The 27,807-nt window shown below is 35.9% G+C and overlaps 1 long non-coding RNA gene across 1 annotated transcript; it reads left to right on the plus strand.

Moving 5' to 3' along the window:
* Positions 1–186: 186 nt before the first annotated feature.
* LOC135968991 (uncharacterized) lies at positions 187–27,538 on the plus strand. Its single transcript, XR_010584040.1, has 3 exons — positions 187–264; positions 22,520–22,632; positions 27,399–27,538. It is a non-coding gene; the product is annotated as an uncharacterized lncRNA (long non-coding RNA).
* The last annotated feature ends 269 nt before the right edge of the window (positions 27,539–27,807 follow it).

A 27,807-nucleotide genomic window follows, 5' to 3' on the forward strand; every position in this document is an offset into this window, starting at 1 on the left:
AATGTCCCTCATTTTATCACTATTAAATCATATCCCCATTTTGCTCAGTCGCAATTCTACATGACTGGCCACAAAAATACACAGTTTTCCTTGGGTCTTCAGGTCTCCATTTCTGAAGTCTCTCATGCCACATAAATCTTCACTTAAATACATTTGTTATGCTTTTCTCTTATAAATCTGTCTTTTATTATAGGAGTGTGATCCAGGAACCTTGACATAGGTGAGAAGATACTACTTTTTTCTCCTACAGAGCCCTAGCTGGAGGTGAGTCTATAAAAGCAGTTTGGGGTCAGGCAGTGCCTTTTAAGCCATGCTAAGGAATTTGGAACTCTCCATCATAAATAGACCTGTAATAAGAATTAGACATCTCTTATATAATGGTGGAGGATTTCAGTGAGGTTGTAAAAATATCTTTCTGGTTCTGGCATACGCTCTCTTACATCATTCAGCCCAAAGGAAAATGTCTTTATTCTTTCTTGAAATGCAGACATTCTGCAATTGTGCTTGCCTGCTAAAAGCTGACATGAGAGTTAATTGTTATTTATATTGATAGCAGTCCAAAAATCAATCTAATCCCACTTCCTCCGCTCCTGAGTGGCTACTGAAAATGTGACACACAGGAAAAGTCTAATTTAAGAGAGGCACCTGTCAGAATATCGAGCGTCTAGCCCTAAGGATATCATCGACTCTAGAGAATTTAGTCTCCTGATGTAATGTGTCTAACTTGTCTCATTCGCTGACTATGTTGACATGTAATGCATGGCAGAAGAATAGAAAGGGAAGGAAGTTGCAGAAATTCTTATGACTTATTGACAGTATGTTCAGTGCTGTACAAAACCAGGAATAAAGGGTTTTTTTTTTTTTCAACAGGCATTGAGAACCGTTAACAATCACAAAAGGAAAGAATATATTTGGTTCATTATGTTCTTTTAGCTGATTATTCAAAGATGTGCAACCAATCTCCTTCTTGCAAAAATAAATAATCCCTAGGGACCTCATCTAAAGGGAAAATGGGCCTTTAAATAGCAGAAATACACTGGGTTGCTTAGTTGTTATGATAAAATATCTCTGTTTTCTTCCTTGTCCACATAGCTGAGAGTCAAACATGTAGCAAGAGACTGAAGTTAGCAGTAAGATGCTATTGATGGTGGAGACCTTCTAAAACATGGAAGAATAAATTGGCTCTATCTAGCTATCTACCTGGAATATTCCTGGAGAGGAGAATGCTTCTCTAGAGATATTTGTGGTTCCTATTGACTGAACTGAACTATTGTTGCAACTCCATTTTACATACTGGACTTTCCGGTTCCTAGTCTACTTGTCCCCTTGAATAAGAATTCTGTTTTTCTTGCTTGGTAATTACTTACAAGATAACTGTGATAGACAAAGGAAAAGAAAGTAAGTTGTGTTTTTTTTTAGTTTCTTTCTGTATCACAGAATGTGTGGTGACTCTTCTATACTAAATTAACAAGGAATTCTTAGTTCCTCATGTCTAAGACCTTGAATTTGGTCATGAATGCTGTCTTTCAAATCTAGCTCTTGAATATAAGTCTTTTAAATTGGTTTACAATCTTGAGCTTTCCCAACATTACTGAGAGACTCAATTCTCAATAATTCCAATTTCAATTGCTTCAGTTTCTACTTAGCACCATTGCCTTGACTATTCCATAATTCTTAGGAGTGGCAACTCCTGGAATTGTTACTGGCTGCTGTTAACTTTTAAAAGAAACCTGGCCTTCCCAAGATATGGGTCTGCTATTATTGCTAGATCATAGTGCCAGGTGACACTAAGTATGGGGTCTCTTCCCAAGTCATACACTATCATGTCAAAATCTAGAGATAACGTTAGTGAATAGCAGGGGCAATATTGCAACTGAGGATTGAGAGAGTCTAAGAAGCAAAGATAGAGTTAGGGACTTCCCAAAGGCCAGAAATAAGTAAAAATCAGAAAACAAGAACTCTAGAAATAGTTTAAGACAAGCTGAGAACAAAACAAAGTAATAGGAGCTATTAGATTAGAAAGCAACGCTGTTTGTCAAAAGCCAAGTGAACTATAAAAAGAGATAAACAGAAAGGCATAGGCAGCAATATGACCTTAAAAACAGTCAAGTTCTGTTTTGCCAGAAAATCACCTATAGAGATTCTAGTCGACTAAAGCCAATGGCAGAGCTTGTAAGAGGGGCTAGTTAAACTCTAGTTAGGGGGTAATAAATTCTTTAATAGATTTGCCTAGTGTAGTACAGGATTAAAGCTAAAGAAGTCAAATTCTGAAAACAAAAAAATCGCAGACTTCCCTTTGATGAGACTCTTTATTTACAGGAATGACTCCATACCAGCACTATTCTTCACACAGGAGCATCAAAGATAGTTAAGTAACAGGGCCTGAAATGTAGGAGCTAATGATCTAATTGTGGGAAAGGTCTTGTTAGAAATTAGCAACACATTTCTGTGACCACAATTTAAATTTACTAATATTCCTCAGTAGTTAGTATAGGGGATGGGTTTTTGATACCTGAATGGAGAAGAAAGTAATGTTAGTGAGAACCAATAAAGATTTGAATTAAGGTGTGCCAGATTGGGGGTGTAGGCATGTTTCCCATTTGAGAAGCATTATGAGATTCATTTTTTTAATGGAAGGAAAAAAGAGGGAATGACAACCATGTTTTGGCATCTGGAAATGGCTGAAAGTATTATCTGAAAAGGAGACTAACAAAGAGGGAGATTTTCCTTTGTGTCAGAATGGGTTGGGGTAGCAGTTCTGAGCAGCTGAAGTTTATAGTGACTCAATTACCTGTCATCTTTATGTAGTTGTCAGGAAGGTAGACTTGTCAATCATGTGGTCAGTAGAACAACTGAGGCTGAAAAAAATACCTTTCTTTTTTGCCTTTTTTTTTTTTTTTTTTTGAGACCGAGTCTTGCTCTGTCGCCTGGGCTGGAGTGCAGTGGCTGGATCTCAGCTCACTGCAAGCTCCGCCTCCCAGGTTTATGCCATTCTCCTGCCTCAGCCTCCCGAGTAGCTGGGACTACAGGCGCCCACCACCTCGCCCAGCTAATTTTTTTTTTTTTTTTGTATTTTTTAGTCGAGATGGGGTTTCACTGGGTTAGCCAGGATGGTCTCGATCTCCTGACCTCGTGATCCGCCCGTCTTGGCCTCCCAAAGTGCTGAGATTACAAGCTTGAGCCACTGCGCCCGGCCTCCTTTTTGCCTTTTTAACATAAGGAAACTGATTCATCTATTAATGTATTTCTTTCTAAGCCTCACACAGATTGAGCTCAAAGAAATAGCAACCCAAAAAAATCCTACTCCTCTGCAAGCAGAATAATCTGATATTGATTTTAAAAAAATTAGTGCCCAAAAAGAGAGTAACTTCTTTTATAAATCATTACAAGAGTAGTTTGTGATCACATCTGTATAAGTGGAATAAAACAAAAAATGATCACAAGTATCCAGATAAATGTTCTAAAAATTTGTTTAATTACCTGCATAATTTAAGAGTTCACTATTTTAAATATGTTTGATTGTCCCCAACTAAGTGTTATAGTTGCATCAAAAAAAGATTAAGTATCAGAAAATCTGAGTTTCAATCTGGTATCTTCTATCTAATAACAATTACTATTCAATCAATTCCACACTCTATATTATTCAATTCCAATAGAACTAATTTACTTACCTAGAAAATTTAAAACATATATATATTAGAACAGAACACACAGTGCTATAGTGTATCTTTTTATATATATATATATATATTTTTTTTTTTTTTTAGACGGAGTCTCGCTCTGTCGCCCAGGCTGGAGTGCAGTGGCTGGATCTCAGCTCACTGCAAGCTCCGCCTCCCGGGTTTACGCCATTCTCCTGCCTCAGCCTCCCGAGTAGCTGGGACTACAGGCGCCCACCACCTCGCCCAGCTAGATTTTGTATTTTTTTTTTTTAGTAGAGACGGAGTTTCACCGTGTTAGCCAGGATGGTCTCGATCTCCTGACCTTGTGATCCGCCCGTCTCGGCCTCCCAAAGTGCTGGGATTACAGTAGTGTATCTTATATCTTAAGCACTATTCTAAATGTTTCAAACATACACAATCATGACTTCAACCTACTGAGGCAGCAACTCCTCCTATCCCTGTCTTAAAGATGAGAAAATTAAGGCATAAATACTAGACAAAGTTATAAAGTTATTAAGTGGTAAGTTTGGAAAAGTAACCCCACAGAGTAGTTGCCAGCAGAATTGCAAAATCCTTTTATTTTGTGGGAGAGTGTACACTTCTTGAAGGCAGGGATACATTATATTTTGGTTGTTTCTTTATACCACTCCAGATTCTTGTACAATATGTTTTTTACAGATTCATTGGTGATAATGATTACTGGAAGAATAAATGAAGATCAGATTTCCAAAATACTAGATTAGTCTATTACCAGTCCTTCTCTTATTTAAAAGTTTGCTTATTTTCTGAATATAAAATAATATGAGACTATTTTGGACTATACAAATAACAAAGACAATCCAATTTAAAGAGAAAATGAGAATGATGCCCCCTATTTAGTCTCATCTATAACAGTTACTCAGAGAAACTTCCAAATTTCAGTAGCTTAACACAAGCCAAGATTATTTCTCACTCAGATGAAGTCAAAGTGGGCGTTGCTGATTAGTGAAGTGACATCTACTTTATTGGTGATAACTGGTCTCATGTCCCTGCCTAGATTCAGGATGAGAGAGGCGCACAGATCTATGTTGGACAGCTGTACATCTGCATAGTTTCTTAAGGCTGAGATCTTACTGCATATTTTATTACTGTTGTATCATCAGCAGAGACTTACTCTTCTCAAGATATGTCTACATGAACCATAGCACCCATATACTTTTTATTCCAGAGCAGCAAACATTTTTTTAAAGTACCTAGCATGTGCTTAGTACTATACTCAGCACAGTGAGGAATATGTAATACACAGGATATGGACTCTTAATGAATACTATTATAGTATCATCAATGAGTGAAAGAGTAAAATAGTTAGACTAAGATGAATGCAATCAATTCCATGCTCTATAATCAGAGCAAAATTCTCCAAGTAAGTTACTAAGGAAGGCATGTGGCAGAACTTGAAACATTAGAATAGACTGTAGGTAGGCTATAGAAAGGGGAAAGAAATTTCAACATATAGAGGATACAGAAAAATTACGCATCATAGTGTAGCTCTTTCAAAAATCACCACTGTTCATCATAAGCCAAATATTATAGGATATTTTCACATATAACACTTTTTATAAATGACAGAAGGCTTTTAGCCAACTGGTGATAAAACTGAATTAATTAAAATTTACAAGATCTCTCAGAGTGTTCCAAACACCATACTTTACTCTTCTGTTTTGAAAAAGATTGGTATAATTGGCACAATTTCATCATTTTATCCCATGAGTATAAAGAAATGCCTTCCTAAGAATGTTTTTCTCTGGCGCAGTATTTATTTCAGCTTTTTAATTTTTTTATTTTTGTATCCATTTAGTTTAACATTTGGAAAGAACTTGGTGTTATCAAAGAAAACTGTAGCACAAATCACAACTGTCAACTCAAATAATTTTAAGCTTTAGCAGACTAAGATGGATGACTTCATCATTGAATAAATCATTACTAATCATAATTTGTGTTTGTACTTGGACTGTGCAGTTGAGACTGGCGGCACTACAGCCTGCCCAGAACTAATTGCTATAAATGTGCCAGATGTTGTAAAAATCTGGACACATTTGTGATAAAGCCGAATGGTGCAAATTTGGTATGAAGCTAGAAGTGCATGATTTAAGGGTGTAATCTATATTTCTGACATTACAGGTCAAAGATATATAGTAAGTATAGAGAGCCTTTATTAATATTGTAAAAGGTTATTTCCCTCTGCACTAAAAATCATTTTTTTCCTTTTATGTCTTGATCCTAATAGATCTGGGCTTGGCTGTAAATTTCTATGCTCCCACAATGGGCACTGGTCTGTAGAAAAACAAGAAACTGAAGTTTAAATTAGAACACTGTTTTTCTTATTTCAGACATTAACGGAGATATCTGCCTTGCTACACACAAAAGTGCATAAAATCGAATGTTTCAATTTGTTAAAAGTCCTAAGATTATTAAGACAGAAATAATATGTTAGCAGGAAAAAAATATGCTTTGGAACTTTCTGATTTACTTAGAATTAAGCTTCCTATCCCCACATTAAATAACAAGCAAACATTACTTAGAGATTATGGGTATCAATATGTCCACTTTCTATGCATTGTTATGGTAATAAAGCCTCTTAGTCAAAGAAAATATGAAGCCATAAAACTTAACGCTCTATTTGAGGAACAATTACAGCAAATTATAAGCAACTGGGTTGTACAAAACTGTGATGAATAAAATTTTAAAGTATAATAATATACTATAAGCATTTATATAGCTGATAATATCCATTTATTTTAAGTGTCAGTCTTCTAAAGATAATTATCAAAAAAAGTAGGATTCATGAAATAATTATCGTGTTGATTACTTAGAATGATAGGCTTCAAATAAATTTGTGATGAAGGATTTTTAATAGAGTTCTGGTATAAAATATCATATTTTCTATTCCATTTCAGTTAATGCAACAGAGAATCCGTTGCATGCTTCAAAGTAACTGTGTGTGTGTGTATTTAATTATTTTTGCAATGCAAATATATATTTACTATTAAGTAGTTTTGACTAAATATTATTAAGTTTTACACACGTTTAAGCATTTTCCTCATAATGTTTTTTAAATTAAAATCAATACGTTTTGAAATCTACTAAATCATTAAATTCACATATATACGAGCTTTTAAGTATAATAAAATTCATCCCAATACGTGCTTTCCAATGTGCATTTTCATCAAACCATCAAAAACTGAAAGCAACAGGTCATAAACCATATATTTATATTGTAAGTGAATTAAATGATGTGTAATAAATAATTATTGATATAATCTCTTTATTCAAACTATGTTCTCAACCTGCTTAAGATCTCTTTGGTAATTTGAGTAATATTAATATTTAATTAACATTTAATTATATTATTTCTATTTTTGATGAAAAAATATTAATAACCCAATTCACATGATTATCATTGCACATTTTAAGCATATATGATACATTTATAATCTGCTTTCATATCTAATACGTTGTTTCCCCATTTATTCTTTTAAAAAATACATTTTCTCTTTCCATCTATTCACACATATTATTTTGGATGCTTTGCAATTAATACTGAGATATGTTTGTATGTTACTGTTTTACTTTATAACTTTTCAGCACTGCTACACGAAAACCTCTTTACAGTGAGAGAAAATTTAGAATAACTTAAATAAATGTACAGTGAGTCATTCTAAACCTCCAGAGGATTCTGTAGGGTCTGTAATATTCTGTATACATCCTTATTGATTGCACGACTGCATGAATAGATTGCAACAGCATGGCATAGACATGAAACTGAGTGCCTGCCTTATCCCTTTTATACTTCGCTGATATGTAACCATGCCCATAGCAATTGCTAAAATGGTAGACCTGATATGTTTTTACAACTCACCTCACTGGAAAGCACTGATTGGCTCAGAGATAGGCACCTGTGAACCTTATAGTCTAAATATTGAGTTAATTGATTTTCACTTAAAAGTTAAAATAAGAGAACTAGTGTCTGTATTTAGGCAGTGATATCTATTGAGATCGGATAAGATTCAGGACCTTGGGAACCCACTTTGGTTTTCTGTTCCTGCATTAGTTTGCTAAGGCAATGTTGGTGAAGAAACTATTCGTAAGCAGATTAAATTTTTATTCTGGGATCAGACCTTCACATACAGAGAATAAGCTTACACACCCACACACGCAGGCAAAAACAAAACAAAACAAAACAAAAACGGAGTATGTAGTCTTTATAACTGAGCACTGGGAAAGTGCTGCAACTGTTAAATTTCATATTTAAGTTTCAACCTCCAGGATGTATATTTTCCTTTCTGTTTGTTTGTTTAGGATGTCTGAAGGACTGAATCGTTGCATCCTTCAATCACTGTTCTTTTATTATAAGCTACTTTCAATAGGTTTCTTATAAAATGAATTCTATACACTTCACACAGCAACATCAAAATTCTTTTGAAAGCCTTGACTGAAAACCACAATCATTTCATAGTTAAAACAGAATTTTTCTAGTATTATTTTTTAATAACCAGACTCTCTACTGTTTTCCTAGAAAAAGCAAGAAAATTTATATAATTAATCTGGGCTGGTTACATCATTTTTAGAAAAAAAGATGAAAAGTCTAACAGAATGAAGCCTGTAGCAATAGGGGGATATTCTAAAGGGCTGCTGAGTTTTTTTCCTCCCGTTTAAGCTTATTTCAGTGTGGCGGGTGGGAAGGGTGGGTACTGAACCATCTAGAATAAAGGTAATTGGTGAACAAGAGCCCAGTTACTCTGAAGAGTGATTCCGTGCCCAGCCAGTACAATCTTCTTACATTGAGTTCTCTTGTACTATTTTCATTAGAAAGAGCCTATGACCAAAGAGCCACCAAATTAAATGAAAATAAACTGAAAACCTAAACAAAGTATATCCAATGTCCTATTCTGTCTCTTCAGAAAAAGGAATCTTTCTGGGTTTTGGTTTCTTTGTCACATCTTCTAAATTCTCCCTGTACACATGTCCTTTCCTAAGACAATCCTATACCCATTTTACTGGGCAGAGACCAGTGTGCTAATTGTGTGCCAAGTCATACATTACTAGCTTGCAAGGCTAAGAAGGTTTCACGCACGGTTGGCATGTTAGAATCTCTTTTCTCTTTCCAGGCACTCTGAGTGATACAGATGGCCAGTACATTTTCTTACATGAGAAGACACCAAGCCAGACTGGGCATTTCAGTCTCCATGTCTTCTGTAAAATGAGGGAAATCAATTACCTAATAGGGTTCTCTGAAGATTGAATAGGAATATAAAAGTAAATAAAGTACTTACCAAGTAAAAGTAAATATTCAAATGATGTTTACTTAGTAAGCATTCAATTAATGGTTGCTCTTGTCATTTTAATATTGTACTTTGACACATATTATCTGGGTCAATAAAGCACAACTAAGACAAATACAGAAAGACATTTAATTAGCAATACCTGAGTCAAATCATAATTTAACCTTAATCTACTTCTTCCAGGTATCTTCAATAGCTAGTTAATCATTTGGTTATTCAATTGTCTTCAAGCTCTGAGATTTCAGATTTTCAGCTTCTGGTGGAACAATGAATGAACTTTTGCTCCCACGTAATGCTACCTCCTTAATGGTGGTCAAAGCCTGTCAGTTTATTATATGTTTCAGCCCGCAAGTCAGAATGCTTTAGTTTTTTCCGGGACCTACCCCGGAAGCTACCAGAGGCTACCAGAAATTTCCAGTAGTTCTCCATTATTATATCTACAGAGACCTCTACCTTCAAGATCTCATATTATAGGGACTTGTTTCTTCCATTTACAGTACTTATTTAATTTTCTGTTGCTGAGAGGTAAAAATGATAAAGAGAAATAAATATAGTGAATCTGAGATGTGCTCAGATATCCTAAGATGACAATAACACAGTAAGACCAGTTCTCTATCAGTCTATCATTATGACATTACATCACTCATTAGTTATTAACCTGAAGAGACATACTTTTAAATCTTAAAGATCACAGTGGAGGAATAGACACTATTTTGATATCATTACTTTTAAAAAAAATTCTGGCCCTTCTTTTGATTGTCATTTATAATGGACCTAGATTACAATAGCTAAGGTTAATGAGACAATTAACTTTATACACGATACGAATCACGAAGACTGTTTTACTGTAATTAACCATAGTGACTTCTAGCAGAGTTCTTTGTATGCATAAATATATATTTTTTTTCGGGAGTACTCAAGGCTTCAGGGAATTATTCTGAAAGTTTCAAAAGCATATCAAAAAGCCAGACATAGAAGTATTTAATTAAATTTTGCCATGGGAGATGAAATGAGGAGGAATCATGTGAAATGCAAGACTGTGGTAGTCAGCAGTATATCAGTTTCCGAATAGACAGATACAGGCATTCACATGAGAGCTTTAAGTGTTTATCTAGAGCCTCCATTTGACCTTTCCTTAAGTCTGCTTTTCAAATGTGCTTGTTTACTGACTGATGTATTCAAAATGCTTCTTTTCTGCTGACAGTGTCCAATTTTGTTGTTTGATGAGGGTGCTGCTCAAGAAATTTGCAAAGACACGACCAGTAGCTTGTGTACAAAAATGGATTTCAGAAATTGAAGAACTGTAATGTTTCTTGTGTTTTCTTTCCTCACGGGGAAGCTTGTCAGTACCTCATGCAAATGAATTTCATAATTTTAAGGACTCAGACCTTTAAAGGTATACCCACCCTTGAGATTTCACTTGCTTTGGTGGGGCTTTCTCGTCTTACATATGCCTGCGACTTTAAATGACTCCTTTAGGTAGTCAGAGAGGGTAACGAGCCACTTTGGCAGAGGATAAAGCAAGCAACTGCCGGCTAAAGTAACAAGTTATTTCTTTCATCTTTAAACACATCTCTCGATGCTCTTATTTTTATTGTGCTTTCTGTCAGTGTTGAGTGAAGTAGTAATTAATTTGCTTTCCTGCTATTGTATAAAATTCTCTATTTCATTTAACTTTTAAAATCATTTCAATGCTTTCTTCTTTTTTTCCCCAAAATGTCACAATGACATCTCTGTACACTGGTGTCCTAATTAGTTTATCGCTTGACATAATTTTAATTAGCTTTATGATATTTCTGGATGACTTTTCTTCATTGACAATTCTACTGTGCTTTAAAGACAATTGGGATATTTATGTTATAACCCCATTTACTTTTAAAAATCTTCCTAACATCTATCACCAAAAAAAGAGAGAATGTTTTTCCTTTTCACTAACAGGAATCTGAAGTTACAGTAAAACAAGCAATAGATTTCTCCCCTGATCAGCCCCTTTTTGACATGTGGCCCTGGACAACAGTTTAGCAGTGTCTGTGTAGAAAGGCAATCACTCAGCAATGCAGCCTCATTGCATTCTCCATCAGAACTGGGAATTCCCAGCAATGTCTGCCGACTGAAGCGATATATGGCCTAGGGGGAGCTGAGCTTGGTTTTTGTTGATGCCAGTATATAGCCCTGTGAAGGTTTCCTTATATTATTTTACACTGCTTCTCTGCAGTAGTTTTTCTGTTCTTCTAAATTGGAAACATACTTCTCATTCCGTTCAGCAATTATTGAGTTTCCCTAGTGGTTTAGGTCTAGGAATTGCTTGTAAGATGGTGAACGTTTAATATACCTATAGCCTCATTCCCAAATTACCTGAAATATGTAAAGTAGTAGTTTGTGATTTTAAACGTGTTGTAGAAAACCCTTTCCTCTCCTTTTCCAGCTTCTAAATTACAATTTGAATCAGTTATTAAAAACCAACATGTAATCTCTAGATCCCACTTTTGCCTTTAAGTACAGAGTGGTTATGGGGGAAACATTGAAATCAGGAATATCTAGGCTGTCTCATCTGTAACTGGGATAAGTGTATTAACTTTGAAAAACTAGCAGGTATGTTTTATTTTATTTTTTAAGTTCAGGGTTACATGTGCAGGTTTGTTACCAAGGTAAATTTGTGTCATAGGGGTATGTTGTACAGATTATTTTGTCACCCAGGTACTAAGTCTAGTACCCATTAGTTATTTTTCCTGATCCTCTCCCTCCTCCCAACCTCCACCCTGTGATACGCCTCAGTGTCTATTGTTTCCTTCTATGTGTCCATGTATTCTCCTCATTTAGCTCCCACTTATAAGGGAGAACACGCAGTATTTTGTTTCTGTTCCTCCATTAGTTTGCTAAGGATAATGGCCTCCATCTCAATCTATGGTCCTGCAAAGGACATGATCTCATTTTTTTTTTATGGCTGAATAGTATTCTGTGGTTTATATGTACCACATTTTCTTTATCCTGTCTACCCTTGATGGACATTTAAGTTTATTCCATGTCCTTGCTAATGTGAATACTGCTGCAACGAACATAATGCGTTCATGTGTCTTTATGTCAGAACAATTTATAACCCTTTGTGTATATACTCTGTAATGGGATTGCTGGGTTGAATGTTATTTCTGTTTTTAGCTCTTTGAGGAATTGCCACACTGTCTTCCACAATGGTTGAACTAATTTACATTCCCACCAACAGTGTATAAGTGTTTGCTTCTCTCTGCAACCTCGCTGGCATGTTATTTTTGACTTTTTTTTTTTTTCTCACTGCAACCTCCCCCTCCTGGGTTCAAGCGATTCTCCTGCCTCAGCCTCCCAAGTAGCTGGGATTACAGGCGCCTGCCACCAAGCCCAGCTAATTTTTTGTATTTTTAGTAGAGGTGGGGTTTCACTATGTTGTCCAGGCTGATCTCGAACTCCCGACCTCGTGATCTGCCCGCCTCGGCCTCCCAAAGTGCTGGGATTACAGGCGTGAGCCACCGCGCCCAGCCTTGACTTTTTAATAATAGCTATTCTGACTGGTGTGAGGTGGTATCTCACTGTGGTTTTGATTTGCATTTCTCTGATGATCAGTGATGTTGAGCTTTTTTTTTTTATATATTCTTATTGGCCTCATGTATGTCTTCTTTTCAAAAGTGTCTGTTTATGTACTTTGCCCACTTTTAAATGTTTTTTTTTTCATACATTTGTTTAGGTTCCTTATAGATGCTGGATCTTATACCTTTGTCAGCTGCATAGTTTGCAAAAATTTTCTGCTATTCTGTAGGTTGTCTGTTTACCTTGTCATTAGTTTCTTTTGCTGTGCAGAAGCTTAGATCCCATTTGCCAATTATTGCTTTTGTATAAATTGCTTTCGGCATCTTCACCATGAAATATTTTCCTGTTCCTTTGTCCAGAATGGTATTGCCTAGGTTGTCTTCCAGGGTTTTTATAGTTTTGCATTTTACATTTAAGTCTTTAGTCTACCTTGAGTTAATATCTAGCAGGTTCATCTGTAACTGGGATAAGTATATTCACTTTGAAAAACTAGCAGTTATATTTTTTAAAAGAAAAAAAACCCTCTCTATTATAATTTCTAATAATTTTTCTAATTTCTAAGTTGAAATTTCAAATCTTATTTGAGCCAAATGAAGAAGTAGATTAAGGCATGTCATGGGACTTCTCAAACTCTAGTCATTTAAAGTAAAATTTTACATATATCATAAAGAAAGGAGGCCATGGTATAAAGCAGTGGCAATCTTCCCCACAACCAAATAAATTAGAAATAACAGATGTAACATTGTGTTTGGAGGAAATATGATATCCCTTTACAAAGAGTTACTAAATGATAAACTGATGTTTAAGAAAGCAGAGTCTGCGATTTGCCACATGAACCTTGATTCTATTGTCAGGCTTACCTTTTACTGTGTGATTATAGCAAAATTAATTAATCTCTCTAAACCTCAATTTCATCATTTAAGCAAATGGTGCTAAGGTAGATGCTATGATCATGCCCATTACTGAACTGTTTAAAGCATGCAAAGCATTTAGCACAATGGCTTAACAAAGGATCCCTTATGGATTATATCATTACATTCTTAGTAGTATTAGTATGAGGGCATCTAGCTTTGGCTAAAGTTGGATTAGTATGAGATCGTATCAATCTGATTGTATACCATTTGTGTGAATTATGTTTTTTGGCCATTGTATTATCAAGGGTTACCTTTTGACTTACTGTCACGGGGACTTTTTAAACATTTTTTGATTACTTTGATTGATTCAAGACCAAGACACATGGAAGAGTTCCTATAATTGTAACAGTCATTGAACAATGCCAGTCAATCAGTCATTCTTCTCATAAACATCTTAAACCTTAAAAGAGAAAATGTGAACTTTTTCTTTCAGGGTTCTTTGAAATTCATTTGACACCTCAAAAGCTAAGACAATTTGTCAACCCCCCCCCCCACCATTTCAAACATAAAATTAATGACTTTGCCCCCAAACTGATAAGAGCAGTGTTATTTAATGTCTTAGATGAAATAAGAGGGGGTAGCAATAGTTGTGGATTCTCCATTAATAAGAGGCTCCTAAGTGGCAAAGCTCTTAATACACCGCTTTACCTTGTCAAGAATTTTAATACCTCCAGCTGGAGTCCTGATGTGCCTCCAGGTAGATCTCACGTGTTCTCACATAATAAAAAGCACCTGGTGCCATAATGAGTGAGTGAGAGATTGGCACCCAGGAATTGCCCCCTGTGAAAATGTCCTCCAAAATCTGATTATTCTAACAGGCAGGTGCTCCCACTCCCTGATAATGACATGAATGTCCCCAGCCTCATGCTGAAGGCAATCCTCTCCAAGGTCACTCAGCAGTGCTTCTTGTTTCTCATGTGTTTGTTGTTTACTGTTGCTTTTAGCACAGGTCAATTATATCTACTTGGAATGCCACTGTCTCTGAGGTTGCCTAACAGACTGTTAAATTTCCTTTTGCAAAGCCATGGGTGAAACATACTGTAAATTTTCTCAAGTAAGTCATCTATTTGAAACCACATTTGAGTTATCTTTGTTTTGTTAACTCAAGGTAGGATAATGTAAGAAAAAATTATATATTATCTTGCTTCTTCCCCTTCCTCTTTTCCCCCATTTCTTAATTTTTCTTTTTTATTTGTTGAAATTATTAATAGGATTAAATGAGATATTACAAATAATCACATCTAGTGTGCAAAAGACACTGAATGAATGAATAAAATGTCCTAGAAAAGCCCAAATACTGTTATATATTCTAATCCATTAATTCTCACTCTAAAGATTGTCCTCAGTTTTGCACAACACATTATTTTTTTTCTTTCTTTTCCTTTCCTTCTATCTTTTTGTTTGTTTGTTTTTAGATAACTGCTTTTACAATTACAAAATAGCACATGGTTATGGCAGGGTGCCCAGAAAATTTCATTTCCTTGAGGACATCAGTGTATACAAAGTGGACTGTTCTTCCAGCGTTGCTAAAAAATAAGAGCTCACAGATTTCTAAAATCATCCCACTCGTAAAGAAGTCCTTTGGCTTTCTTAATCTCTCCTTGACTTTAAACACAACTTTCATAGGTTTATATGGTTGTAGAGTAGAAAAAGCATATGCTTTATGCTATGAAAGAACTTGCATTTGAATTTCAATCATATCTGGTATTTATTACTTATGTAACCTTTAACATATTACTTAATGCTCCTTGAATCTTTTTTTTCATTTAGACTATATAATCTATTCACCCCACAAGATTATTGTGATAACTTTGTATGTGTGCATGTGTACATATTTATGATTAATTCACAAGGGCAAACTGCTAGAGTTAGGGTCACAGCCTCTAGTTGAAAGCAGATATTTATCTGCTTAAAACATTTACATTCCATATGACATCCAGCTATTTCACAAAGGCAAAAAGTAGGGCTAAGAGGAAATGTGCTATTACTAGTTTTAGATCCATGTGTGTGAGTGTATATTTGCGCGTGTGTGCATATTTCTCTATGTCAATACAATCTAGATGCATTCACTTCTAAATTCTTAGTTAAAAATACAAAGAATCAGGTTAAATTTTGTTAAATGATGAAGACCGTGTATTGAAGGAACGCATATTTCAAAAAAATACACCACTGAAGGGGGGAAATTTGGAATTGCCACATTTCTATACAAATAATTTTCACATTTCTAAACAAAATTTGTGAGAAATTTCTACGTTGTTTGTGCAAGAAAGGAAGATCGTTTAACTCTTTAAGATCAATGCCATAATTTTTTAGGGGAGCCAAACTACATATGGGTCTGGTTTACTTCAGTATCAGTAAAGACGCCAGATGTAGATATAGACTTTGTTTGACCTATGACATTACTATGAAAGAATATCAGTCTGGAATTGTTGAAAGTTTGTTGGAGAATCAGCTTGAAATAGCAGACTTCAATAACATGGAAAGAAGAAAAAATAAAAACAGATTTAACAAATAGAAGAACTTGGGAATCTAAAGGCGTATATTACAATTAGCCAACACAAAGTATGTGAGCCATCATGCAATGATTCCACATGCACAAAACATTACATTCTATCTCAGCTCAAATGCTGCTTCACAACAATTCTCAACAAAGCCTTCCAGGAAGCCCAACCAATCTACCCCTACTATACCTGTAGATAAATCCTGTCTAGCACCATGATTCTGTACTATGTGGTCTTTCCATACAAGTCACTGAATTGGCAAAAGAACGAACGGTAAGGGTATTGTGTTTGTAGGTTGTTGGTCTGAGGTTTAATCCTATCTGGCTTCCCATGGAAAATTTGCCTCGACTTTCTAAAATTTACCTAAACTTTCTATATTTTGACCTCAATGTTCTAAAATTTTTATAGTGCTTCTTTCTGCAAAGGTTTGTTGGAAAGATTAAATAACAGAATGTATTCAAATGTGTTCTCTAAATTCCAAATGCCAGAAGATTCTCCTGAAACATTAAAATTTACATTTCAGGCTCTCGGTTTTAGAGATTCTGGTTTATTACACCTGAGAGAGGGCCATAGAATCTGTGTTTTAGGAAATTACTAGTTGATTCCAATGAGCAACTTAAGAAGGCAGTACATTGACATACCACAAGTAGGTAGAAAGATTAAAGATGTGATGCTAAACATCCTGGATGACAGAATGTCAATAATGGCAGTGCCAAAAATAGAAGATACCTCAATGTAAATTTGGGCTAAAGCCCTCTAGAAAAAAAAGTACAATTTTAATTAAATTAACTTAAATAAAAACTTTGCCCAGATAAAAATGGGTCCCTCTTTGAACTTCTTACATTCCCTTGCATAATTCAAATTCCTTCTGTGCTTGAGGGGATGTGCTTGGGCATTCAGAGATGAAAGACAGAATTTCACAGGTAGAATTAATCCAATAAAAACTCTATCAATGCCACTGGAACAGTTGTGCCAGACGTCTGTCCTAGTATCCCTGCCACACCTGCCTTGTAGTTAGCAAAAAATTAGGTCATGAAGTAAAAACATCTGCACAGAGATATTGATTGGAATTCAGATGTTTTTCACTCTTGCTCAATATATCAAAGAAAACTATAGAAGAAATGGACTCTGAAGTGGTCTAGAATCACAGCCAATCAACCCCCACTATACAGGTAAATTCTCATTCCCGTTCCACTATTGCTAGCTGGTTATCCCTATGCAAAGTACTTCATCTTTGACAGGCTGAGTGTATTCTTCTATAAAAAAGAGACAATAATTCTTATCTTGCAAAGTTGTTGAGAGAATCAGTGATGAAAACTATTTGTATCTAGATGATGTTCAACTCTGTCCTTAGCATGAGTGGCTACTGAATGAATATCAAAACTTTCTTTCATTAATTTTGTTAATTTACTAAGAGCAAGGTGCTGGGCATGGTGGCTCACACCTGTAATCCCAGCACTTTCGGGGGCCAAGGCGGGCAGATCGCGAGGTCCGACTCTACTAAAAAATACAAAAATTAGCCAGATGTGGTGGTGCATGCCTGTTATCCCAGCTGCTCAGGAGGCTGAGGCAGGAGAATCGCTCGAACCAGGGAGGCAGAGGTTGCAGTGAGCCGAGACTGCGCCACTGTACTCCAGCCTGGGTGACAGAGCGAGACTCCGTCTCAAAAAAAAAAAAAAAAAGAAAGAAAATAAGGTGAAGATATTGAGTAAGGCAACACCAGCATGATTTTGGAGTTGGCTGGTTGGTTGGCCCTGGCAGGGATAATAACCACATTTTGATCTTACATTGGGTGATGCAGCATTTCTTCCAAAGCATGTCCTCTTGAACATACAGGGTCATGAAAATGTTCAAGGTCTGTTTTGCTCATAGACACTCAAAGGATGAGGCCAGCATTCATCGAGAAGCTACAACATTTTATTTTTAGGCAGTGAAGAGAGATGCACAGAGGTGAGAAATAAATTTAAAAATTATCAGGAAGTCTCTTTGTCCTCTCGGCCCATCTGGGTAAACAGATCTTTACCGGGGAGGAAGGTCTCACATTCAACTCCACCAATCTTCTTACAATATGATTCAACTCTAGAAAACTACCTTTGCCGTTAGGACCAGTCTTCACTTTTCAAGAATTATCTTTCCCTTTCAGATTCCACCTAGTTCTCTGCAAGGACTGTTTCCTGACTTACATTGCAACTTCAACGATTATGAGCTCTTCTGAATGATGCTGATCTGTTCTCGGCAGGTCTACACTCAATGATTCCTCACTTTTCTTCCTCCTGGTTCTCACTCATATTCTAGTCTGGCCACACCTAATCAGGGGCTTGAAACAGCCTTGGTCTGAAATTTGGCTGGAGCAACCATGCAGATGATGACTATTCTGAAGACATTTTAAAGGTTGGGTTTATTTCAGTCTGAGACAGACACTAAAGACCCTTTATTTCTAAATCCAAACTTTTGTCTTCTAAGAGTTGAAATGGGTGATATGAGGAAAATAAATGAGATTAAGAAAAGGAAAGATCATGGAAGGTCAAATGTTTTAACAAAGGTTTCCTCTGAACCTCAACCTGGACATTTAAAGATGTATATTTTTTAAAAAGTCCAAGCAGGAAAGAAACATTCCTAGTAAGGGTACAGCACTAGCAATAGCATGATGGGTTTAAGGAATGTTGAGGACCAGTGACTTTTCTCCTTGTAGGCTGTATCTGCAGAACCTAAGAGTGGACTATCTCAATGGGGCTGGAGAAACCTTATTATAGGCAGACTAGTTATTTTTCTAACTCTCTCTTCAAGAACTGAACTCTGCTCTTTACACCCTAAGCCATTTTTTTTAAAAGTTTTGCTCAACTCTGAAACCAAACCATCATTTCACATTCTTGGATACACAGTGTGAACTGGAACCATTTTCTATCCCATTCATTATAATTTTTCAGAAAAGTTGTCCCTGAAATCCCTGTGGCCCCCTCCTCCACAAATTTCTTTCATCTTATTTGTCTTATTAGCTAATGTTGACAAAATTTCAGCACTCATAAAGACTAGCCATCCTAACTTATAATAAGTTGATGACAAATATATGTTTCTGCTTCAGTAAGGACACTATGTTTAGTAAGTGAATAAGGTGATGATTTGCTGAAGTTTTCCTTTCCCAAAAATAAGATGGACATTAATTCATAAATAATTTGTTAATGCATTCAGTAGACAACCTCAGCCTTTGTCAAGTCCTCCTGTTATGTAAAAAGTCATGTAGCGGCTCCACATCATCTCCACCTACATGGCCCCCACAGCATTCATAGTCTCACACAGCCTCCTCAACCACCTCCATCAACAAAACAACATTTCAGCTACTGAATGATTTACCAATGACTTAACATAGAATATACTTTTATGACTCTATATCTTCACAGTTACTTTTCATCTGCCTTGAATGCCACCCTGATATTTTCTACCCAGTGAATTTCTATTTATTATTATCACATATTTTGCCATTATGCCTGATTTGAAATATCTCAATCTGTTCAGGTTCTATTAATCATTAGATATTTTTGTATGTGTTTCCATAGCACTTTTTCCTCCCTTAGATTTATGAGCATTGCACCGCACTGAATTATGTCTAAACACGTCTGTGTTGCCCACCATACTTAAAGCATACAAAGCACTGGAGAGCTGTGTTATATCTCTGTGTATCCCTGAGCCTAGCTCTGTGTTTGACAGAGCAGATATTTAGCTAAGGTTTGTTGAATGATGCCTTAATGGACAAGTACACAAACAAGCTGGCCTAAATTGCAATGGGGCTTGAGAGATCCTCTGTAGCCCAGAGGTGCAAATGGGTCCGTGAGCCAGACTTGCAATGGCATTTGCTTTGCTTTGCTTTTTACATGGAGCCTTTGCATTGTATCTAAACACACTGGCTGCACAGCATTTCACCTCTCACTCTCTGGAAGCTCTGGACCTTCCAAATCCAAAGCCAGCAGCTAGGCTGAAAGAGCTCACACAGCCTTGCTCAAGGCAAAGAGAAGTTACCTCTTTGTGGGGTTCTCATGAAGTCTTGATTGTTACCGTAAAACCGGTTTGCACATTGAAATAAAAAATAATAGTGAAATAATGTGGCAGAACATAAAAGCTTGGAAGTTCATGTGGAGGGCTGAATTGCACCATATGGCTTCCAGTTCTGTACCTAGACCCAATAGAGTACATTAAGAAAGCCATTTAGCCAGTGTCCTGTTGTGACCGGTTATAGAGGGGCATATGGTATATTATCCCACATCAGAATAATTATGACTCCTTGTGTTGATCTTTGTCTCTCTCAAAGTTTTGGTTTTTGGCACAAAGGAAATTTCAGCAGGGATTTCTTGTTACATTTCTGTTCTTTCGCATCTTTCTTTACTACTCACATCTGTAGAAGTTAAGTTGAAGCTCGTGACACAGTTATTTCTTACGAAAACTACAATTTTAAAAGAGAAAAAAAGAAGAATAGATCTTGAGGATTTAGGAATTTGCAGTTGTAAAGGAGCTGTTTCTGGTAAGTATTTACTTTTCTAGCCATTGGTGAAGGAATGTGGCAAATGGAAACAGACCCAGAGGGCATTGAATAGGAAGGAAATAGTATAATCACACTTGAATGGATGATTACTGTGTGATGGATTCAGATTTAGGAATGTTGTACAGTTAATCTCATTTCATCTTCACAATGTGTTGAATAAGGATGACGGTTTTGTCATTATTTATCACCTTCTAGCAGGGTAAGTTATCTATTGGACCTGTAATTTATTGCCTGTTTCTCCCACCTGTATGTAAACCCCACAAGAGAAGGTACTTTTTTTTTTTTTGGAGTTTTCATTTAATAAAGTATCACATGACCTAGGACAGAGTCTTATAACATAATAGAAGCTCAATAAATGCTGATTGAATGAATAAATTATATCTACTAAACGAAGAAATCGAAGATGAGGAAAATTAGATAATTGCATCGAGGTCACAAAGTAAGGTTTTCATTAAATGAAAATTTCAACTTTTATGTGTGACTGCCAAGACATACCCTTCATTCTGACATCTATTGCACATCCTGAATGAAAAATATTAGTGTTTACTCCCAGGCAGATCACTTACTAGCTCTTTGATCTAGGAGTTGATAATTATTTTTGAGTCTGCAAAATAGATAGACACAATTAAGATACAGTAAAATAGATTTAGATTAGGTTCTGACATGGACATAAATATACATACACAACACTAGTATATATTATCTCACTCATCTATAAAAGCTCCAAAATGTAAGTAGTTTAGGCATATACAATATGTACAATAGTTTAGACATGTTCAATGCAACATACATATGTATTGTTACAACTCTACCTAGTTATTTCATATGTTTAGACACGTACAATACATATTTCAATATTTCAATAGTTTAGACAAGTACAATGCATATACATATGTATTGTTATAACTATACTATAACAATACATATGTAAGATAATGGAGATAACTATTAATGGACTAATTGTCATACAATTATGAAATCTGTAGAGCCTATTGAATGTGAGACTGACCTTTCATCAAACCTCCAGTCTGTCTAGACTCAAATCCCTGGCTCTGAAACATACCAAATTTGTGAACTTGAACTTACTGTGTAAACTCTTTGAGTCTTAGATCTTCCTATATTAAATATAGATCATTGAGTCTCCTTCATGCAATTGATATGTTAATCAATAAGAAAATGTAGGTAAATTGCTCAGTAAAGTACCTAAAAGTAAGTAATTACTCAATTATATCTATTCCTTTTCATTTTTATCTTGTTACTCAGTGGTTCTGTTTTTTTAAAAAATAGTCCTCATTTCAAAATCATTATGACAGACTAAATCCAAATGAAATTTTGTCGTATTCTACCTCTATATTTCCATTAACTTATAGATACCCATTTTCATATCTGGTGAGCAAATTTCTTCTGATACCCTATTTTGACCAGTCCGATGACTGTGTATTTTCCTACTTGATTACAATTTCAGGCAGTCAGCAAGTGTTAGGTAAATTTTCAGTCACCAAAATAACATCCACTTGTTTCCACTGAAGCAATATTCAGAAAATAATGGTAAATGATGAGAATAGCTGTTAAGTTTTAATTATCAAGTGCTGAGCCACAGATTGAAATAAAAACTTCAGAGCTTACAGTTTATGGACACTCTTCTTTATGCTGATAGATTCCATATAATCTTTTCTTTTAAATAATCTATATAATTTAGTGTGTGTATATATAATTTTAGATATTTTAATATAAACTATAAATTTTTATTTGTTTCATTCAATCTAAAAGAAGAAAGGGTAGCTCTGAGAAAACATCTCTGAAAGGCAGGAAAAAATGCTGAGCACATTGAAATGCAGACAATGCTCTGTTAAATGCACCGTTTTATTCTTTTTTAACCTGTAAAAAAGTAATTTATAATAAAAAAAAAACTGTATAAACCTAAATATGTCCCCAAAGTTAAGTTCTTGGTAGGTCTTAAATGTGCTAAAAATGGCCTCTATGTGACATTTTTGCCCCACTTGTCAATTTCTTCTTTATATGGTTTCAGCGGTTTGAGAGTTGGGATACTGCTGCTAGGCACTTTTCAGCAAGTTTGAAGATTTAAACTCCTCTGCCCTGCTGTTTTATTTCATCGTCAGGATTTCTAAAAGCATGAGACAGGTGAGATGTGCTTTGACCATTCAAATCTGGTGACACCCTTAAGAGGCCCGTGCCCCTCAAAATACTGTGTATTATCATGAACATAAGATGATTATCAAACCACATGTATTACTATTTATCAAGCAACTAAATAGACTTTTGAATATGATAAATGCTAATTTCCTACAAATTGAAGTGCAGTTTATGAGACCTTGTGATCCATTAACCGCCAGAACCCTTTATAACTGTGGGAAGAGAACCAAATGCTGGATTCTCCATGGATGAAACTTTGGCAATTAGTTATATCTGCAAATGCATAATTGCAGGTGCAACCCAGCTGGTTAGCCAACAATTTGTTAATGTTTGATGCATAGCACCCTAAGTACCTAAGCAATTAGAGACCTGATACAACAATTAATTAGGGCCCCAAATTAAGTCAGGCAAGAAGTGTTGTTATATTCAAAAATTCAAAGCATAAATGCCACTGAAGAAAATTTAAAAGAAACCCCAAGAGAAAGCATTTCTAAATTAATATATAGAGGACGTTGCAAACTGGTGACCTATTTTGCTAACTGAATCCATTGGGTGAATGTGTATATTGAAAAAAAATACATTTTCTTATTTAACACCAGCAAAATACAAAGAAATTCTCAATCATCAGAAGGAATGTCAGACTTAGTCCTGACAATCTTTTGTCAAATACGAATTAAGGAGTTCTTCAGTTCCTCACACCTACCCCATCTAACAGCTCTAAACTTTAATCATCTTTGGATGGCATTAATAAACACTGTTCTCTACGTTTCTAAACAGAAATGGCTATGAATACATTGTGAGTTTAGAGAAATATTTACTGTTTCCTCAGGTTGTCTTCCAAACCAAGTCCGCTTTACAAGGTGGCCAAAACATGTTCTTTCCTTGGCTTTCTGCCCACTAGCTCCTTATTTTTCTGCTCACTTTAACACCAGATCTCTTTCCTTCTACCACCTAGAAAGGTATCTAGTTGCATTTAGATGTGTTGCCTCCTGTATTCTGGCAAATGCAGCATAAAAACAACCGATCTCTGTCTTGCACATGCAGATTGCCTCCTATAGCATAACTATGTTACATCGTAAAGCTAAAATACATCTTGATTGCCTGGAGTGAGCATGGCAAGGGCAAGGTGACAGAGAAAAGAACAATGAGCAGGACTTTATGAAACATGCATGTGTCATCATGGTGCATCTTTAGAAATAACCTCTACAATCAAACTAAAAAAACAATTGTTATAGTTGTGCTGTATAGTCCAGTCCATACGCTGAGTGATGATTAGGGAAGGAAACACTAAAATCATCGGGTCTGAAAGATTTATTTTGAACTCCAAAGATTTAGCAAAGATCTAGAATAAAAGTGGATGAGAATCAACAAAAAATAAAAAAGGAGTGGCAGTGGGCATAATTATGGAATCACAGGATAATAAATTGTTTTTACCTCCTCTTTACTCCAGTGTTGAGGAAGGAATTCCCACCCTAGGCTTAAGGGGATGGCTGAACATACGGCAGCTGGAACTGGACATATGAAAACAGGAGCAGTTTATAGTCTCACATAAAGTGCTCTCTGTTTATGAGAAACTCATACAGACTCACAGCCCAGGGAAGGAGGACCCTGCACCATGTAGGGCCACATGGCATTTCCATTCAAGAACAGAGTGAACTACTGGGACTGTGGGAGGCAAACGTTGTAGTTACAAGGAGGTACGGTGGATCCCAGTTTTCGAGAAAGAATGTAATTGTCTTGCTTGTATAATTTCACAGGCTGGCAGGGAACTGAAGCTTCTCCTCAGGGATAAATGAGCACATACCTAGCCCCCATCATCAGGAGATGGTTGTTTGGCGAGGTGACCTCATGCACAAAAGTGCAGTGGGTGAAGGTCTTTCATGCAGGCCCTTTGAGGCTGTCCCCATTTCACCAGATATCAAAACAGCACACTATATTGGGTTTTAATTTCAGAATTTACATCACACAGGCAAGCAGTGCATCAGTACAAAATAATTATCAATTCTCTTAATGGCAGGGGCTGTCAAAATCTCTGATAGGCTAGTTGGTCAGAGTTGTTTTGTTTTTTGTTTTTTTTTTTTTAACTAAGAGGGCTGCCTCTCAAGTGTTGCAACTGTTTTAAAGTAGCAGATATTGGTACTTTCTTGGAAACTCTATTGTGCTTACCACATTCCAAAAAGAGCTGAATGAGGTATGGTTAAGGACAAACTGTGAGTCACTGGTGAGCCATACTTTGCTTTGGAGGGTTTAATTTAGATTCCTTACCAGATAATAACCTGCTTTTTGTGTTTCTTTTCCTTTATTTTTATGATGGCAGTAGAACTTGTGTGAGGCCATTCCACCGACATTAACGTAGCATATCTATTGACACCATAAAGGCTCAGGCACCCGGGTTGACACAGTAATGACTCCTGCGGGGCCATTATTATCTCTATGGAAGTATATGAGACACGTCACTGACATTGTAACAGCTCCAGTAGTTGCAAAAAGAGATGGTAATAGCTCCTTGGGGGATATTGCTAAGGCACTGGAAGTGCATGTGGTACCTTTGTGAACAATGCAGCAGAACTTTCACTAATACTTTAGATTAGTGCAAACTACATACATTCATACAAAGCATGCAAAATACATACATATATACAAAAAATTTTTTCAAAGAGTGTGGCTATGACCACACTTTAAAATAATAATGATTGAATATATATTTTATCTAGTTATTTTTAAATTGTAATAAGACAATGTATATATACATGTCTGTATATATGTATGTCACCAAAAGTTTCATGTTTCTGATGGACTATTAAAATCAAATTTACTTATTTAAATAATTTTGAAACTTTATAGGGTTTTGGTGGAAATGTGGAAAACACCAAAAGTTACTGTGGCAGGCAGAATTATTTTTATTTTTTTGTTGAGACAGTTTCGCTCTATCACCCAGGCTGGAGTGCAGTGGTGTGATCTTGGCTCACTGCAAGCTCTGCCTCCCGGGTTCGTGCCATTCTCCTGTGGCAGGCAGAATTCTATAATGGCCCCCAAGATTCCCAATCCCTGGTGTGCGTGCTCTGTGTAACTCTTACTCCTTGAACGTGGACAGGGTCTCTGAATATGATGAGCTATTACCCCATGGTTAGGTTAACCTGCATGTCAAGGTGAATGGATTTTTCAGATATAATTAAGATACCAAATCAATTCATTTTGAGTTTATCAGTAGGGTTATTATACTGCAGGACTTGAATTAATTAAGTGAAAGCCTTTACAAAAAGGACTGGGCCTTTCCTAAAAAGATTCTCCTGATGATTGGGAACAAAGGGTCATATTGTGAGACCCTCTAGGAAGGCCAGGTGGTGAGGCATTGAGATTAGTCCTGGATCACAGCTAGAAAGAAAACAAAGACCTACAACAGAATTGAATCTCCCAAGAACATGTGAGCTCGTGAGAGGACCCCAAACTCCAGAAAGAAATGCTCCTGGCCAATACCTGGATGGCAGCCTTGAAACCCTGAGCCAAAGAATGAAGGTAAGCTGTGCCCAGACTCTAGACCTACAGAATCTCAGATAATAAATGAATGTTGTTTTAGTTTGATAAATTTGTACTGTTGTTGGCCCAATGTATACCTGGGTTTCACCTCCATGGATTCGATCAAACACGAATTAAAAATATTATTTTTAAAAATTGTATTTGTGGCCAAGTGCAATGGCTCATGCCTATAATCCCAACACTCTGGGAGGCCACAGCGGATGGATCACAAGGTCAGGAGTTCGAGACCAGACTGGCCAACATGGTGAAACTCTGGCTCTACTAAAAATACAAAAATTAGCTGGGCGTGTGGTGGGCGCCTGAAATCCCAGCTATTTGGGAGGCTGAGGCAGGAGAATCACTTGAACATGGGAGGCAGAGGTTGCAATGAGCTGATATCGTACCATTGCACTCCAGACTGGGTGACAAAGGTGGAAACTCCATCTCAAAAAAAAAAAAAAAATGTGTTTTCAATAAATGTGTGCAGACATTTTTCTTTGTCATTATTTCTTAAATGATATAGCTTAATTACTGTCCATATAGCATTTACATTGTATTACGTAATATAAGTAGTCTAGAGATTATTTAAAATACACCAGAGAATGTACACAGGTTATGTATAAATACCACACCATTTTACATCAGATACCTGAGCATCCATGGGCTTTGCTATCCTTGGGAGGTCCAGGAACCAAACTCCCCCATGGATACTGAGGGATGACTATGATTTGTTATACAGCAATAGAAACTGATATAGTTATAAAAAGATAAAATATTGCCTATAATTCCTTAATATAACTCTTTAGCTTCCTGAGGCATTTCTTTTCAGTTCTTAATTTGATTTTTTTCTACAAATTTTTAAAAGGATGATTGAGGTCACCAAATACATAATTCTGTGTTCTTTAGAAATTAACACGTGTCTCTATATATACTACTTCAAAATGATTTTAAATGGTTTATTTTCCTTTCATGGATTTTTGTTCTACTCTTTATTCCCTTTTTTCTTCTTGCTTTGGGTTTAATTTGCTCTTCATTTTGTAGTTTCAAAGTAGCAGTTTAGATTGTTTATTTGAGACTTCATTTCTTTCCTATTATAAGCATTTAATGTTTCGAAATTTCCTTAAATATACTCTTGCTATATCCTACAAATTTTGATATACTGTGTTTTCATTTTCTTTAAATTCAAACTATGTTCTAATTTTCTTTATGACTTCCTCTTTCTCTCTTCCATCATTTAGAATTGTGCTCTTCAATATTCAAACATTTGGCATTTTTTCTGGAAATCTTTCTGTCATTTATTTTTAAAGTCACTTTTTACAGAACACATATTGTATGATTACAATTTGATTAAAATTGTTGAGATTTATATTATGGTCCAGGATATTATCTGCCTTGGTGATGATTTCATATGCACTTAAAAATGATTTCGTTCTTCTGTTACTGGGTGAAGTTCTCTATAAATGTCAATTTGAAAAGGTATGTTTGATATTTGTTCAGGTTTTCTATGTTCTTACTGATTTTATATCTACTTGTTCTATAGATTACTGAGAGAGGGGAGGCAAAAATCCCAACTATTATTACAGAGAAAATCAATGAAATCAGTTGGTTCTTCAGAAAGGTTAATAAAATTGATAAACCTCTAGCTAG

Source organism: Macaca fascicularis, chromosome 20, assembly GCF_037993035.2.
Source record: "Macaca fascicularis isolate 582-1 chromosome 20, T2T-MFA8v1.1".
Lineage (NCBI taxonomy): Eukaryota > Metazoa > Chordata > Mammalia > Primates > Cercopithecidae > Macaca > Macaca fascicularis.